Source organism: Budorcas taxicolor, chromosome 4 (assembly GCF_023091745.1).
Source record: "Budorcas taxicolor isolate Tak-1 chromosome 4, Takin1.1, whole genome shotgun sequence".
Classification (NCBI taxonomy): Eukaryota; Metazoa; Chordata; class Mammalia; order Artiodactyla; family Bovidae; genus Budorcas; species Budorcas taxicolor.
Window position 1 is genome coordinate 50,384,919 of NC_068913.1, and position 15,427 is coordinate 50,400,345.

The window sequence follows — 15,427 nt, forward strand, 5'->3', positions numbered from 1 at the left end:
AAGTTAAATACTATGTGTATGACTTCCTCCCTTTCCCTTTTCCTCCTCCTTTAAAGGATAATCACAAAATAAAGAATCTGTTATATTATTGGAGCTTACTTGAAATTTACCATTAATCTCTATGAAGAGAGCCATGTAAGAACTAACAACCCTTATATGTGCTTAGAAAGAAATAAATTGTGCACAGTAAACTGCAGGCTAAGCCTTGTGAACTGATACTACTATTCACTGTATTATCTTCTTTCATTCATTCACTGAAACTATGAATATATATAGAGAGAGAGTGCCCACTATGGGGTCTATCTTGCTTCTATCTGTTAGAACTGTAGTAGTAAATAAAACCAGTTGAGTTTCTGCCCTTATGGAACTTATATTTACTGAGAAATCTATAAACAATAAATATAAGAGAGTATTAGGTAGTGATATATGCTATAAAAAAGAAAGCAGGGAATAAAAATAGAGAATGATGTGTATTATTATAGAGGGAAGAGCCAGAGAATGCATCTCAAAGGCAGTATTTAAACAGAGATCAACATCTGGAAAATATGGGGAAATACAGATCTGAGCAGGGGTATCAACAAAAGAACCAAGGTGGCAATGTGCTTGGAAGCTAATGAAAGAGCAATCAGGCCATGGTGGTGGCTGGAGCAGATAGGGGTAAGCAACGATGGGGAAGTAGAAACACTACCGGAGAGTAGATTCAGTTCACAGTGATATAAATAAGCTGCTGGATTTGTCATTAAGTAAATGACTGAATTAACAAGGTATATCTACATCAACATAGTTATAGGTTCAAATAGATGAAATTCCTCTTTCATTTATGATTCAGCATCTGTCATTAAAGGCACACAGTTAAAAAGTGAGATTATTTCACTAACATTTTCTTGACTGTTGAGTATAAGTAACACAAAATATTATTTCTGAAGTCTGCTGGTGATAGTAAGAGTACGTGGCACACACACACTCAGCAGCAGGGTAGGATCAGCTTAGAGACAAGATCAGGAAACATGGTTGGTGAACACCCATTTTAGACTGTTTTTTAATTAAACAAGAAAAAGTAGCAAATGGACACTGTTTCATATTAAAACATGTTTTTGCTTTTAGTAGATATCAAGAATGAAAATTAGGCAGCTATAAAGACATTTCCCTTATCACTATTCAAATTCTATATAATCTAAGAAAGCACTACCTGACCAATTTCAAAGAATATCTTCACCTTAAAAACTAGAATATAGACACATATTATAACATTATATTTATTGCCTTTATTATCCTCAAAGGATCTGAAAATCACAGTTTTCAACATACAGGTTTTCAGTAACTTTCAATAATTATGTAACTTCAATAGCTTACAAAGAATATACATTGAAAGTTATATGCATATGTTAACTGGAAACAGTTGGAGTCTTATTTTACTTGAGAGATCTAGTCAAAATTGATCAGTCTTCTTAAGTTTCTACCCCAAAAATTAACTACCAAAAACTTTCAAAACAGTAACATGTACAGGGCAACATTAAAGAAGTATCAGAATGGTTATCATCAAAAAGACAACAAGTAAGTGTTGGCAAAGATGTGGAAAAAGGGGAACCTTCATGCACTGTTGTTGAGAATGTAAATTAGTGCAGCCACTATGAAAAACACTACGGGGGTTCCTCAGAAAATTACATAAGTAACTCTGAGGAACTCCACTTTCCCCTCTGTATCCTGAATTCATAACTCTTAAAATGATGAGGATAGATAGATTTCCAAAGCTGGCTGAAGTTCCTCTTTTTTTTTTAAATAAAAATGTAGCCAACAAGAGCCCAACTCTAAAATTCCGATTCAGCTGGATCAGACTGAGGCCTGGTTATTACATTTTAAAGCTCTTCAGATGCAGCCACCTGAGAACCAACATTTGGAAACCACTTGACTAGATGACTCTGCCAGACTTTGAAAAATGAGAATCATTTGTTCATGTGAAAGATAGGATTTTCTGGTAAAAAGAAGCAAATACACAGAGAAATGACAGGAAAATTACAGTGTATCCTTAAGGAGTGGTATATAGATTTTACTGCCAGAAGTTTTGCATATGTGGGGGGAAAAAAAAGGTAACATTGAACAAGCAAATAAGCGTCTGGTCACTGACAACCTTGGACTGCATTCTGTGAAATTTCTATTTAATATTACTGGCAACAGAAAAATGATTCATGTAATAAAATTATCATAATCTAAGATGTTTGAGGAAATAAAAATAATTACATCAGCTCTGACAATAATTTTAAAAAAGAAAAGAAGGAAAAATAGCTTAAACTAGGGAGTTGCAATTACAAACAAAGAACAGGACAGACAGGAGAGATTCTGAAACACTGAAAGGAAACTGTCTACTGACTGACTATGATGGACAAGAGGGAAGGAAGAGTCTACCATATATGGAAGCTTCTTCAAGTGTGGGGGCCTGAAAGGACAGAAAAAGAAAAAAGAAAATCAAAAGAAGGAGATCATTTGGGCAAGTGGGTGGACGAGTGGTGGGATGAGAGGGTGAACGGCTGTTGTTAATGAAGTGCTCACTGTGAGACACGCGGAGTCTCAGGTGCCAACGGAGCGTTCTCAGTTGGAGAGGAGAACGCTTTTGAACTGGATAATCATAGGAACCTAGACTGAGTAGCAAGCTAAATTGATGTAATAAATAATACAGAATGTTGGAAACTTTTAATCACAAAGGGAATAAAGAAGAGAACTGGTGAGAGTGAGAGAACAGAAATGGGGTGATAGAATCCTCTAATCAGAGTAACAACTAGAACATTAGAAAAACTGGGAATGAAATCATTTTGTCTAGCTATGATTCCAGCAAAGAATACCTCCTAAATATAATTAATAAACATTAGTGTTCTTTTTCCATCATCCTCTCTCATCACAGACAAATACCACATATTTGACCAGCAGAATTTTCTGGGTCCTTATTAGTAATAAACATCAGGCTTTCAGCTCCCTCATCTGTAAGATGAGGGGACTGGACTAGATGAATTATAGTACCCTTGCCAATACTAACATATGATTGTACTATCATTCAGTGTACATCATTTACTCGTGCTAGCACTGTGCAAAGTACTGAGGATTTAAAAAAACTGAAGCAAATACTGTCCCGTCTGACCTTTCAGTATCTATGGTCTGATGGGTGATAAAGACAATTAAAGCAGCAATTAGAATGTACTATGATATATTAGAGGAGAAATGGATAGTTTAATAGGAGAGGTGATTAACTCAGAATTGGGGAGGGAAAGAGGGATAGAGGAGTCAAGAAATTCTCCTTAAAGGAAGAAGGCCCAGCCTAGACCAAAAGTGAAGTTGTCATGGTAAGGTGTTAGGAGCTGGAGATAAGGAGGGCTCGAAGATTTGCAGAAGGAGTCAGGAAAACCACTCCAAGCAGAGGAATAGCACATACAAAAGCCTGTGAATGAGCACACTGTGGAAATTAAACTGACTAATATCATATACTACACAAATACCTAAACCAATGCAGGTGCCCCTATCAGTCAATCTCAAACTTTTGGTAAATATAAAAGAATTACCTGAGGGAGCTTGTTAACTAAAAACAGACACATAAGGAAGACCTGAGATTGCTGGTAAGTTTTCACTTTTTTAATCTGAATGCTGGTTATGTATGTTTGTTCGCTTTGTGAAAAATTCATTGAGCTGTACTCTTATGAGCTATGTACTTTTCTGTTGATTACATTTCCACCAAACAGTCTAAAATAAGAGGGTTAAGAGCATCAGGAAAAAAATGCACATGCTTGCCACCCAAGTGTCCACTGAATGGATGAAGAAAATGTGTTATTCAGATAATGAAATATTATTCAGTCTTAAAAAGAAATCCTGTCACAAGCTACAACACGGGTGAACATATCATGCTATGCAAAATAAACCAGTCACAAAAAAATACTGTGTGGCTACATATTATAAAGATAATACTATTTATATATTATTTATATGAAGACTGTATACAGACAAATTCATAGAGACAGTAGAACAGTGGTTGCCAGGGACTCAGGGATAGAGAGGGATAAGAATTGTTCAGTAGACACAGTTTCAGTCCGGTGAGATTTCTGGAGACTAGATGTGTGATGTGAACTAATATAAACATATCTAATGCTACTGAACGCTAACAGTGACTGATTTCATATTAGGTGTATTTCATTGGAATTTAAAAATGCATATGCTTGGATCTCAACTTCAGATACACTAATTTGATAGGTTTAGGAATGAGGCCAAAGAATCTGGATAATTACGATAAACCTAATTTTTCTACTGCAGTCATCCAGTAAGGCCTTATTATGAACCAAGCATTATTTTAGGGGCTTTTACACATGTGAGGTCTAATCCTCCCCAACAAAACATTCAAAGTAGCTGTACTGTTCCCTACTGAAAGAGAGGGAAACTGAGGAATAGAGAAGTCAGCAGAAGCTCCAAGACAACAAAGAATAAATGGCAGAGCAGGGATTCAAACATTAAAATGTCTGGATTTTAAAGTTCATGCTTCTTCCAAATAACAACAGTTATTTGCAAATAACCATTAGTACCAATTAAAGTCTGACTTTCCTTAAGCAGGAAAATAAAATTTGAAAGTAACTAAGGAAAATGGCCAATAAGTGCTGTTACTTTACTAAGTGAGTAAAAGTTGCTTAGTTGTGTCCAAGACTTTTTGCAATCCCATGTATTGTAGCCTGCCAGGCTCCTCTGTCCATGGGATTCTCCGGGCCAGAAAACTACAGTGGGTTGCCATGCCCTCTTCCAGGAGATCTTCCCAACTCAGAGATCGAACCCATGTCTCCCGGATTGCAGGCTGAACAACCAGGGAAGCCCAAGGATACTGGAGTGGATAGTTTATCCCTTCTCCAGGGGATCTTTCCAATCCAGGAATCGAACTGGGGTCTTCTCCATTGCTTGCTAAGTAAGGACATTTTTTAAAACTTCACTATCTACTATCATCACTTCATAAAAGAAAGGTTGTTCAAGTAACAAGGGAAATTCTCAGAGTAAGTAGTTGCCTTGTTTTCATTTTGAATTTTAATGGGAACTGATAAAACTTTAGCATGACTGCTACTAACCTACAGTGTTTGGAAACTGGTACTTTTGTTATGTTTCTGTACAAATAAGCAGGTTAGCCAATCTTGGTTGCATACAATATCCTCAAGTTTCAAGTTTCCCTGAAAACTGCCCATAAAAAAATTCCTTCTTTCCTGGTACCCAGGGCCACTGTGTTCTCTGTGAAATTTGATGGTTTAAATTCAGCGGCAAACAGTTAACTCTTTGCCACACTCACCTGGCTCCCCATGCTCTGCTACAAATCCCAACTTCAACAAAGCTGAAATCAGTAAAATCATAAACTGTCCTTAATAGAACACTTTCTCATCTCATAGGCAAACTGTGCAAACACAACGTGAACAATTCACTGCCCCTCTCGGAGCTGCCTACTCTTTGGGCCTATTTTCCCAAAATTCCAAGATTAGCTCTAGGACTTCCCTGTTTCTTTACACCACCTACCCAAATCCCTCTTTACAAAATCAGACCCATTCCTGGTACTTCTTAGGAGGTCTACATTCATTGGCAGGTTCCACCCTGATCTGTGGATTCAGTATACTACATGAAGATGCCTTCTCCCCTAGGTGAAAAGTGAAAGTGAAGTCGCTCAGTCGTGTCTGACTCTTTGTGACCCCATAGACTGTAGCCTACCAGGCTCCTCTGTCCATGGGATTTTCCAAGCAATAGTACTGGAGTGGATTGCCATTTCCTTCTCCAGGGGATCTTCCTGACCCAGGGATCGAACCCAGGTCTCCCACATTGTAGACAGACGCTTTACGGTCTAAGCCACCAGGGAAGTCTCCCCTGGATAGTAAAGTTTAAAATGGCCTCCGTATCCACTTATTTTCTTTTGTCAACACAACATAAGTAGAATAAATATTACAAAGTGCACTTTACAGTTAGGTAACTAAGGTACTAAGAAGACAGGCCCAAAGCGGGCCTAGCAGGCCAGTTTCAGGCCTCAGTCCCTTCACCCCCTATGCTATACTCTTCCACAGCTCACCCTGTCACCACCCGACTCTAGATCTCCAGATATACCAGTTTTTCAGGCGTTTGTAAGAGATCTCAAAACAAAATGAACACATTTGAAAAATACCATGCTTTCTAGAAAGAAATAAACTACTGACAAGGAGCAACGTCTTCTATTAGGTACAAAAGTAATTGCAGTTTTGGACCGTGAGTTTTAAATCATTAAAACTAGGCTCAAACATATCTTTTTTAATCAACACATTTTTGCCAATGAGAAATAAGTTGGTTTATTCCTGTAGTATAAAAATCCATACTTCAGGACTCAATGAACTCTTGGAAAGTATTTTCTGTCTCCTGCTGGTTGTGGAAGTGTTTTCCCTGTAAAAAGTTGTCAAGATGCTTGAAGAAGTGATCAGGTGAATATGGGAGATGAGTTAAAACTTCATTGCCCAATTCATTCAATGTCTGAAGTGTCACGTGACATGTGGCTGGGCACTGTCATGCAGAAGGATTAGGCCCTTTCTGCTGACCAATGCCATCTGCAGGTGTTGCTGCATTCGGTGCATCTCATCCATTAATTGCAGAGCATATTTCTCAGATGTAATGGTTTCTCCAGGATTCAGAAAGCTATAGTGGATCAGACGGGCCGCAAACCACCAAACAGCGACCATGACCTTTTTTTGGTGAAGGTTGGGCTTTCAGAAGTGCTTTGGAGCTTCTTCTCTGCCCAACCACTAAGCTGGTCATTGATGACTGTTATATTAAATTCACTTTTCGTCAGACTTCACAACCTGATCAAGAAATGGTTTGCTGTTGTTGAGCACAATAAGAGACGATGACACCTTTAAATAATGATTTTTTAAATTTCTGCTCAGTTCAAGAGGCACCCACTTACCAAGTTTTTCCACTTTTCCAATTTGCTTCAAATGCCAAATGACCACAGAATTGTGGACACTGAGTTCTTAGGCAATTTCTCATGTAATGGTGAGAGGATCAGCTTTAATGATGGCTCTCAGTTGGCTGTTGTCAACTTCTGATGGCAAGCCACTACTCTCTTCATCATCAAGGCTTTCCCCTTTGCAAAAGTTCTTGAACAACCGTGCTGTACATTTGTTAGCAATTCCTGGGCCAAAGCATTGCTGATGTTACAAGCTGTCTCTGACTCTTTACGATCCATTTTGAAGTAAAAAAAAAAAAACTCGTATTTGCTTTTTGTCTAACCTCATTTCTCATAGTCTAAAATAAATATAAAACAAATAACAAATAATAAGTCATGAGCAAAAAACAAAGTGAGAAATGCACATTAAAATGATAAATAGCATAACCATATTTATCTAAGAATGTACTCCAATATCAAGTGGCCAGGTTCAACAACACAAAATTGCAATTACTTTTGCACCAACCTAACAGACAATGTCTCCTCTTTAAACGAGAGTCAATATTCTAACAGTAATTTTCTACAAATTGTCAATGAGACCTTCAATAAATCACTTAACCATGTATGAAATTTTCCAACTTCATAAACTGTAATATAAAATGAGATGAAAGACAATATAATAAAGTAGATCTATTTCAGGAGTAGATCAAAACAGACTTCTACCTTTTCAAAAACATTTCAGAAGATGGCATTTTCTTATTAAACTAAAATTACTTCTTCTGCTTTGGAAATGAATACATATAAGTTTTTTTCTTTCTTTTTCAACATCTCTGTAGCATTACATGGGAGGGGAAAAAAAAAACCCACAAGAACACAATCAGAAAAGAAGCAAAGTTGTTTAGGATCCCTAAAAAGCTTGCCAAAACAGGAACACTGTAACCAAAGTAACAGCTGGTGCTGAGCTAATGGAATGGAGAGATAGCAAGACTGCTGCAAAGACTGCGCCATAAAATAGCAAGCAACGTTCTTGTGTTAACTATAGATAATACGAGGTGACCTCTGTGAGCATACAGTATTAAATCAAAACTATGACAGGATTTTAAAAGCTTCATACAACTGAAATTAGAAATGGAAAAGGTGACAGAGTTTGATTTAATTGAAAACAAAATGCAAAAATCATATAAATGTTCAAGACCAGGATTCCACTCTGCAAGGATCAAATAATCCTGTGCCAAAAAGTCTAACCATCAGCTTTTACTTTTTTCCCTAGTGAACTAGCTCTTTATCAGTTAACTTCTCTTTCTTTAGGTTTCATATAATTAATAGATGTGCTTAGTTACTCAGTAGTGTCTGACTCTTTGCGACCCCATGGACTGCAGCCTGCCAGGCTCTTCTGTCCATGGGGATTCTCCAGGCAAGAATACTGGAGTGGGTTGCCATGCCCTCCCCCAGGGGATCTTCCCAGCCCAGAGATCAGATAGAAGCCAGGTATCCTGCATTGCAGGCAGATTCTTTACTGTCTGAGCCACAGGTTTAATATATAAAAAAATACAATGAGCCGAGGGAAGGAAAAGGACAGGTAAAGAAAATAAAATTCCCTGCTGCTATTCAGTTTTGGTTATTAGTGTGGTTTCAGGACTACAGGATTTCCTCAAAGTTTCATTAGTAAGCCATTTCATGCTCAACTAAAATAAGACAAAAATAAGAACCCTCAGAATCACGTTTAAAAGGGGGAGTGATGGAGAAAGGTAGGGAGGGAGGTGGAGAGGGAAATCATCTACATGTCCCCAATCTCTGAAAAACAGACTAATAGTGCGAAAAATGCAAAAATTTTTCAATTTCAGTTCAAGCAAAAATTTAAAGAACAAGTATCTTCCACTATACAGAAAATCCTTACTGCTGAAAAAAAAAGCTTATTATTTTCTTTTTTATAGCATAGAAAGGATACAAATCTAAGAATTTTTATCGCTAAGCAGATAATTTTTTAAACCACTCCCTCAGTAGAATACATATTTAATAGAAGTAGGCTAGTTTTCAGGTAAATGTAATACAGTAAAAAGCACAGCAACTTAATCATGCACAGTAACTAAGGAACTCTAAAATCCAAATATTTTATTTCTCAAGAGTAGTGTTAATAAATTCACAACACTTCATACATAACAAGTATATAACAGGTCAAAATATTTATAGTAATTTATAATATCTCTGTACCCTAACATGATACATACATTAGATACTTTTTTGAAGCTATGTCTAAAACACTGAAGACTTAATGGAGCCCCCAAGGGAGATTACAAGTATTGAAGGAAGGGAGAATCACATTAAATAATGCAATTTAAAGGCAAGAATTATATTAACTATCTCAGTTGTGATCCAGAGCTTACCAGAGGCTTTTCTGATTCAGTAGCATGCAGTCCACTAATGCTTGATATGTACTTCTCAGCTAACCTAACATAATTATTTCAGAACCTGTTAACAATCAGCAGTCAACAGTGCATAACCCAAATGAAATTAAGAAACTAAGAAGAACGCTTAATAGTGCAGCATGATCTTATCAACCAAAAATCAACTTTATTCTAGCCCTTTCTGAGGAGCAGGGAAAAAGGACGGGGGAAAATGATCGTAAAAAGAAAAAGGAGAAAAAAGAATGAAATTGAACATGCACTGAAAGAGGAAAGTTCTGCAAAAAAGAACAACACAGAGAGAGCCTTAAAAAATGGAGAAGGTAAAAATGATCAATATACAAAAAATGGTCCTTTTAACTTTCAAATTTTTTTTATCAAATGAATCTGGAGAGTACAGGCCACACAAATTAGTTTGGCATTAAGTAAAAGTTTTAAAGTGATGCCAGTACTCAGAATAATATTCTCATCACATTAGATAATAGTAGATAATATTTCAAGGACACTAAAAATGTGTTCAATAATAAAATGAATTTTATAGGAAAACAAAAGCAATCATGAGACATTAATATTGCAAGCACCCAAATCTTACTTGAACACAAATTTTTAACTTAAATGTGCATTTCTGGCTTACTTTTAAATAAAGCAATACAATATAATAATTCTGGTCATTCCTTGTTTTACCAAATATATTTATGGCAGCCATTATTAGGTATTCCCTAAAAATTCTTTCCCTCCTCCTTTCTTATTATTGAAACCTAATTTTCTCCATGGAAGTCAATGTGCACACGCTTCATGAGCAGCTTAAGCCAATGTGACAAATTTGTTCCTCTCTGTCAGGTTCTTGTCTTCATAGTCCTCCAGACACTTGGGGTGACTGTGAGACCTAACTGGTCAGTGAGACATAACAATACGTCTGCTGGGGCAATTTTAAAAAAGGATTCTGTAACATGTCTTTTGGCTGGCAGCTGACACTGCTCCATCTGCACACTGTGAACACAGACTAATGCCTGCAGTGTGACAACTATCTTGTGACCATGATATGACAAGCAAGGGGACAGTAAGGAAGGCAGAATGGAGAGACCTGCATGCTTGTGAAGCAGCTGAAACAATGTTACCACCACCCACATCCAGACAAACCCTGTTTAAAACTCTGTTAGTCTAGCTTGTTGCTACAGTACTCTTAGTTTCATCCATCACCAAATTGATGAAAACACAACACATAAAAACATGTGAATCCATAACAATACTTAAAAAAAAAAGAGAACAAAATTATGCCCTATTTGCTACCAGGAAGGTGACTTAATAAATAAACTCCTTACTCTGTAAGTTGGTAATAAAAGTGCAAATTCTAAATATTTATCCATCATTTTAAAAAGGAACTGCAGTTCAAGGTAACCAAGCTCCCTTTCAATTAGTAAGAAAAAATTCTTGTTTACAAAGAATCACAGCTAACAAGTACAAACTAATAATAAAAACAGCAAATCACTCTTTCACAATATCTAATGAAAAGAAAGATTTGGGCAAAAATCATCAATAGATATTAAGACCATTAGGAGAAAGACTGTGAATTAAATGTTCTCAAGGTGCCAAAATACATTCAAATTCACAATGAAGTAATTCAATGGAAGAAAAAAATAATCTTTTCCAACAAAAGGTGCTCAAACAATTGTGTATCAGATGTTCAAGCTGGTTTTAGAAAAGGCAGAGGAATCAGAGATCAAATTGCCAACATCTGCTGGATCATCAAAAAAGCAAGAGTTCCAGAAAAACATTTATTTCTGCTTTACTGACTATGCCAAAGCCTTTGACTGTGTGGATCACAATAAACTGGGGAAAATTCTGAAAGAGATGGGAATACCAGACCACCTGACCTGCCTCTTGAGAAACCTACATGCAGGTCAGGAAGCAACAGTTAGAACTGGACATGGAACAACAGACTGGTTCCAAATAGGAAAAGGAGTACGTCAAGGTTGTATATTGTAACCTGCTTATTTAACTTCTATGCAGAGTACATCATGAGAAATGCTGGGCTGGAAGAAACACAAGCTGGAATCAAGATTCCCAAGAGAAATATCAATAACTTCAGATATGCAGATGACACCACCCTTATGGCAGAAAGTGAATAACTAAAGAGCCTCTTGAAAGTGAAAGAGGAGAGTGAAAAAGTTGGCTTCAAGCTCAACACTCAGAAAACGAAGATCATGGCATCCGGTCCCATCACTTCATGGGAAATAGATGGGGAAACAGTGGAAACAGTGTCAGACTTTATTTTGGGGGGCTCCAAAGTCACTGCAGATGGTGACTGCAGCCATGAAATTAAAAGACGCTTACTCCTTGGAAGGAAAGTTAGGACCAACCTAGATAGCATATTCAAAAGCAGAGACATTACTTTGCCAACAAAGGTCCGTCTAGTCAAGGCTCTGGTTTTTCCTGTGGTCGTGTATGGATGCGAGAGTTGGACTGTGAAGAAAGCTGAGCGCCAAAGAACTGATGCTTTTGAACTGTGGTGTTGGAGAAGACTCTTGAGAGTCCCTTGGACTGCAAGGAGATCCAACCAGTCCATTCTAAAGGCAATCAGTCCTGGGTGTTCATTGGAAGGACTGATGCTAAAGCTGAAAATCCAATACTTTGGCCACCTCATGCGAAGAGTTGACTCACTGGAAAAGACACTGATGCTGGGAGGGATTGGGAGCAGGAGGAGAAGGTGACGACAGAGGATGAGATGGCTGGATGGCATCACCGACTCGACAGACATGAGTTTGGGAGAACTCCAGGAGTTGGTGATGGACAGGGAGGCCTGGCGTGCTGCAATTCATGGGGTTGCAAAGAGTCGGACACAACTGAGCGACTGAACTGAACTGATAAGAAAAAGATGAACCTTAAACAGTATACATAAAAATTAAAACATAAAATTATAAACTTCTAAAATAAAACACAGGAATAAAGCTTTCCAACATTAAGGTAGGCAAAATTTTCTTATATAACATGCAAATGAAAGCATGGGTAAACTGGCCTTTATCAAAACTAAAGAAATTTGCTCTTCATAAAAGATTACATCTTTTGGAAAAAAAAGTAAGTTAATAAAAGCTTGATCAAGTAGGCCTGATCAAGAAACAGGAAATAGCAACAAGGATATACTGTACAGAATAGGGAAAAATAGCCATTATTTTACAATAAATTTAAATTGAGTATAATCTATAAAAATTCTGAACCACTGTGTTGTATGCCTGAAACCAATATAATATTATAAATCAACTACACTTCAATTTTTAAAACATTTTTAAAAAGATACAAGAAACAGGGACTTCCCTGGTGGTCCAGTGGTTAAGAATCTGCCTTGCAATGTGGGGGACATGAGCTCACTCTCTGGTCTGGGAACTAAGCCTTTAGGGTCTGCATATCGCAACTACTGAACCCAATGCACCCAAAATAAATAAATTTTTAAAAAAACAGGAGGAAGAAACAAGACACAATCCAAACTAAAAAAAAATTTTTAAATAAAAGATGATGTCAAGGGGAAAAACAAGGCGGCATTATTCTTAACAGCCCAAAACTGTAAGAATTACTCAGCAGTAAAAAGGAGTACTTTCACATGCAACAGTGGGAAAGAACTGTGGCTCAGTTGGTTAAGAATTCACCTGCAATACAGAAGATCTGGGTTTGATCCCTGGGTCGAGAGGATCCCCCTGGAGAAGGAAAGGGTAACCCACTCCAGTATTCCTGCCTGGGAAATCCCATGGACAGAGGAGTCTGGTGGGTTACAGTCCATGGGGTCACAAGAGTCAAACATGACTTAGCAACTGAACTACCATCACCATACATGCAACAACACAGATGAAGCTATATAAACATGCTAAGTGAAACAAGCTAGATACATAAGATGACCTACTGTATGGTTCCATTTGTATGACTCTTTTAGAAAATGGCAACTATGTAGAGAGATAAAAAGCAAATCAGTGATTCCCTGGGTTTGGGGGCAGGAGGAAGAATTGACTACAAAGAGTCATGAGGGAACTGTGGTGACAGTAGCTTAAGGAAAAAAAAAAAAATCTGGACTGTGAAATAGTTGCACAAATGCAAAAATTTAGTAACTCATCAAACTATATGCTTAAGTGTACAAATGTTATGAAATATAAATTATACCTTAATAACAATGCTAAAAGAAAAAAAGGCAAGCCATAGAATAGGAGAAAATATTTACAGTTCACATGTATGACAAAAGACTGGTACCCAGAATACATTAAGAATTCTTACAAATCAGTAAGAAGACAATAAAGTCTTTAAATGTTAGGCAAATACCTTTCACTGTCAGGCACTTGAAAAGTTGGTTACATCAGCAATTAAGAAAAGGCAAATTAAAACTTCAGTGAGAATCTTATACCCCCATTAAGATGGCTAAAATTTAAAAGACTGCCAACATCAAATTTTGGTGACAATCTAGAGGAACAAAAATTCTAACCTACTTACGTGGGGCTATAAACGATGGAACCACTTTGCAAACCTAGCAGTCTCTATAGAAAGTAAACATATCATTCCTTGCAAAAACCCAAACATTTTTTGCCTTAGACATTTACTCAAGGAAAAGGAAAAATGCTGACACAGAGACATGCACCTGACTGTACATGGCCACTTGTTTGCAGTAGCCCTGAACCAGAAATAACCCAATGCCTGTTAGTAAGTGAACAGATAAATGTAACTTAGTTCAGTTCAGTTGAGTTGCTCAGTCGTGTCTGACTCTTTGTAACCCCATGAATCGCAGCACGCCAGGCCTCCCTGTCCATCACCATCTCCCGGAGGTCACTCAAACTCACATCCATCAAGTCAGTGATGCCATCCAGCCATCTCATCCTCTGTCATCCCTTTCTCCTCCTGCTCCCAATTCCTCCCAGCATCAGAGTCTTTTCCAGTGAGTCAACTCTTCGCATGAGGTGGCCAAAGTATTGGATTTTCAGCTTTAGCATCAGTCCTTCCAATGAACACCCAGGACTGATTGCCTTTAGAATGGACTGGTTGGATCTCCTTGCAGTCCAAGGGACGCTCAAGAGTCTTCTCCAACACCACAGTTCAAAAGCATCAATTCTTTGGCGCTCAGCTTTCTCCACAGTCCAACTCTCATATCCATACATGACCACTGGAAAAACCAGAGCCTTGACTAGACGGACCTTTGTTGGCAAAGTAATGTCTCTGCTTTTGAATATGCTATCTAGGTTGGTCCTAACTTTCCTTCCAAGGAGTAAGCGTCTTTTAATTTCATGGCTGCAATCACCATCTGCAGTGATTTTTGAGCCCCCCTAAAAATAAAATCTGACATTGTTTCCACTGTTTCCCCATCTATTTCCCATGAAGTGATGGTACCAGATGCCATGATCTTAAATACAATGCAATTTTAATCAGCAACAAAAATAACACAAAACTATCAATATACACAACAGGAATCAATCTCAAAATAATAATACTGAATGGACAGAACCAGACACAAGAAAGAAGACACTGTATGCCTCCAATTATATAAAACTATAGACAATGCAAATTAATCCACAGTGATGCAAAATGGTTATCTGGTTCTGGTTCTTTGTAGTTTCCAAACTACAAAATAAAAACTTTAGTATTTACTACTCTAATAAAAAGTCAGCATAAGATTGTTTAAATTGAGTAAAATAAAATAGAGTTATCCAAGTACAAAAATTCTGAATTTTTGAAGAATAGACAATTACACATAAAGAGTGATTACCAAATTTTAAGCAAAGAGTAGCGACAGAACTCTGTCTGAAATACAATAAAAATTCATGCAGTTATTGAAAAAAATTATTCACAGTTCAGTGAACTGAAAAACTATGGAAAGCAGTAACACCAAAAGACCTTAAGGCTGAAAGCAGTTAGTTAGATGTGAATCTACACTGCAAAATAGCAATAAAATAACAAAGCAACCAATGTTACTGTGGGCTGTTCATGACAAGAGATTATACCCAAGAATAAGAAAAGAACATGACTGAAAAATATAAAAACAAGAAAAATACTACTACTTTACATCTGGCATAAAACAAAAACAGAGAAATACCATGTGATAATTAAAATATTGTAAAAGAGGAAACAGAGCTGGAAGAAAGGATGTAAGGAC

At 37.2% G+C, this 15,427-nt stretch overlaps 1 protein-coding gene across 1 annotated transcript in view; it reads right to left on the reverse strand.

Annotated features, from left to right (window-relative positions):
- The window catches only part of COG5 (component of oligomeric golgi complex 5), a 270,198-nt gene that overhangs the window by 123,769 nt on the left and 131,002 nt on the right, over window positions 1-15,427 (reverse strand). The window lies entirely within an intron of this gene.